The 3,129-nt window shown below is 36.4% G+C and overlaps 1 pseudogene; it reads right to left on the bottom strand.

The window, feature by feature from the left end:
* The window catches only part of LOC102864218, a 13,271-nt pseudogene extending 13,013 nt beyond the window's left edge, over nucleotides 1-258 (bottom strand).
* Between the last annotated feature and the right edge of the window lie 2,871 nt (nucleotides 259-3,129).

The raw sequence follows: 3,129 nt of genomic DNA, 5'->3' as shown, positions 1-3,129 counted from the left end.
AAAAAAAAAAGCATTCCTTGGTAGTTGTTTACACATCTTAATGCGTCTGTGGCATTGAACTCAATTCCAAAGCCAGAGCCATGCTGGATTCTGAAAATATTGTCTCCAAACAAACATAATTTCTGGTAAGGATGGCATATGCAATTCATCTGCTAACTTCTCCACATCAACTGACTTCATAATGTAGGTCTTGGCCAAAGTCAGTTTCCAGGTCCCAAAGGACAAGTCCTGGTGGCTGCTCTGGAAGCTGTGGATCATCACGGCTGAAGCCGTGCTCTCAGGTGCTACACGGGACAAGCCGGAGCAGCAGAGGATTCTGAGGTATCAGCAGAGGGCACTGGTTTTTCTGCTTTCCTCCAGCCTAGCCCCCTAGACTTCTGAGACTAAAGGCTGTAATTTTTTGTCTTCTGCAACAAGTGTTGCAAGTAATACACTTTTAAAAGGGGTAAACAAACTTTACAAATATGGGAAAATATGTTGTTGTTGTTGATGATTGCATGATTCATAGTGACCCTATGAACAAAAGACCTGAAGCCTTATGATAACTCTTGTGTCTCAGATTCATAGAGTTTCCAAGGCATGGTGTTTAGGAAGTGGATGCCACGCCTGCTTTCAACTATAACAATAACCAAATCTCCCAAAACTATCAGTCCAAAAAGTCCATGGTATATTTACCTGGTATGCCTCTCATGTCAGTCAATATTCAAACTGGCAGACAAAATTGATTTATTACTAGGATCCGTATATATGCCTGTTATAAGATCCTGATAACTTTCAGTATATGCTCAATTCTTCACCTCTTTTTTGAAGGTAGTTAGTGTTTGCCTAAAGTTTTTAAAAGTTAAAAAAAAAAAACCTCAAACACCTCAAACATGGAATTGACTATGTTGGTTAAGGCATTTCTCATGACTTCCTCTATTAAGATTTTTATCATGATGAGACTGAATTTTGGCTACAGAAATTTTAAAAAGGAACAAGAGGGACTCTAGGAAGTTGGCTGCCAAAGGAACTTTTAAATATGAATCACTGAGGTTATCAAGAATTTTCTGTATTTCCCCAAAATACTAAAATCAAGCAATTAAAAGTAATGCCTTGAGTTTGTGTAAGTGATTGTTGATTATCATGAGATCAGTTTGCAAGGTTTTGTTAGTGTAATTCAGTCACTTTATATGTCACTTCAAGTAGAGGAAACTTCTCCAACATTTCAGTGGAAGTAATAATAGCATATCCCTCCTTATAAAGAAAACTAGAAGGAATTGAATTTAAGTATGAATCAGCTGTACACACATAAAAACTATTAAATTAGGAATAAGCAGGGTGTTTCCAGTAAATACCACATGGAACTATATGGGAAGCCAATACTAAATATTTGTAATAAAAGGAATGCTATTTCAGGATATGGGGGAGGCACAGTTCAAGCTAGAGTTCACCCTGAGGCGCTAAGGCAATCGTTAAGGGTTTACTAGATTCTTATATTGTATTTGTTGATCCTTCCCCTTTGTGATTTACTTCCTGATAGTTTTCAATAAAGATACAGAGAAGCTGGAATGGGGTGGAGAACTGTTGGCCCCCTGTTTTTCATGCTCTCTATTCTATCTCATTCCTGGCTGTCTGTCTCATTATTAATAATTATAAAATTACTTTACCCTCATTCTGCAACAGAACTAAATAACTGTTCTGTTAAATGAGGAGAGTTGTAAGGGATTATTATTTATGTGATTGGATGGATATAGGAAGATGGTTAGATTTAAAGAATTCACAATGTGTTGCTGAATATTAAATGCTTCTTGAATGCAACTATCATATGAATGCTACCATCAATTTGCTAATTGTTAAATGTTGAGTTATTTAACATTCAGGCTCATTATGATAAAAAAAATAACAAATTACCTTTTAGTGACATAAGTGAAAATTTTTATTATATCAAGTAAATTCAATTACTAATTGAATGTTTTAATTGTTGTCTTTGGCATAAATCTTTAAGTAACCATGCTGAGGATACATGTTAGTAAACCTAAATAATTATAATATTTAGTATCAGCAAGTGATGCTGAACCTTGTGCCATCGAGGTGTCAAATGCCATAATGATTACCCATGGTGGATGGTGTTTGGTGGAGCTCCCACTTTCAGACAGGTTTGGGAGCAGGAGTGGTATCCACATCCTAAAACCATGCCTCTGGAAACTCTTATGAACTTTGAGAAATGACAATAGTTACAGAAAGGTTTCAGGTCTTTGTTCCTAGGTTTGCTATGAGTTGTGCTCGACTTGACATCAGTCAACAACAGCAACAACAGCAACAAGTTATTTAAAGATCTTTGAGATTATTCTAAACCTACATGCTATAGATTATAATTACTATTAAATCAAGTTTCTTTTAATTTTCATTAAACTTTAAAATTTTCCTCAACTTTCCCCAATTTAATGTTAGCTCTTTAACGTTTTATCAGTTGGTTTTAGAAATCACAAAATCTTTATGTAACTAAACAACTTATTGATAGGAATATAATTTTATGTACCTGCCTAGATTTCCCCAGATCATTGTATGGGTGTCTCATTGATTATATTCTGGCTTCTTAGAATTCCTTTTACAAAAGAGAATATATTTTTGCAGGGTTTTTTAATGATCAGAATCCATCTAATTTCTGATAGTTATATTAAGACAAAATTATATTTCCATTTCTCTTAAAGAGTAGTGACTTGGTCTGCTCTGTGGGGAATAGCAGCCTCTGCAATCAGCCCCAGGAAGCATGTAGCTGTAGACATTAGAGGCCAGAAGGAGGAATTGCATTGTTGGGAAATTAGCACTTATCTGAGCCTCTATCTGCTCAGCATAAATAACTATCCCTACCCCCTCAAGCAGCACCAGGATGTGCAAGGCTCTGGACATTAGAAAATAGCCAGAAATGAGAACTACATTGGTGAAAAATGGGTGATTCCTTGAGCCTTTGTCTGCTTGGGTGAGAATAGCTGCCCTTCCAACCAGTGGCTTCTGAAGAAGAGATGCTTTGACATTAGCAGCAAGAATTGGGAACTGCTGTCGTTCCCCCACTTCACTGATTTCATCTCCTTGTCAAAGATCAGTTGACCATAGATAGATGGGTTGATCTCTGGATTCTCAATTCGATTC

This window comes from Elephantulus edwardii, unplaced genomic scaffold (genome assembly GCF_000299155.1).
Source record: "Elephantulus edwardii isolate Elephantulus edwardi_28Jun2011 unplaced genomic scaffold, EleEdw1.0 scaffold00131, whole genome shotgun sequence".
NCBI lineage: Eukaryota > Metazoa > Chordata > Mammalia > Macroscelidea > Macroscelididae > Elephantulus > Elephantulus edwardii.
The sequence above is the reverse complement of the archived record's forward strand: the minus strand, read 5'-3'. Positions and strand labels throughout refer to the sequence as shown.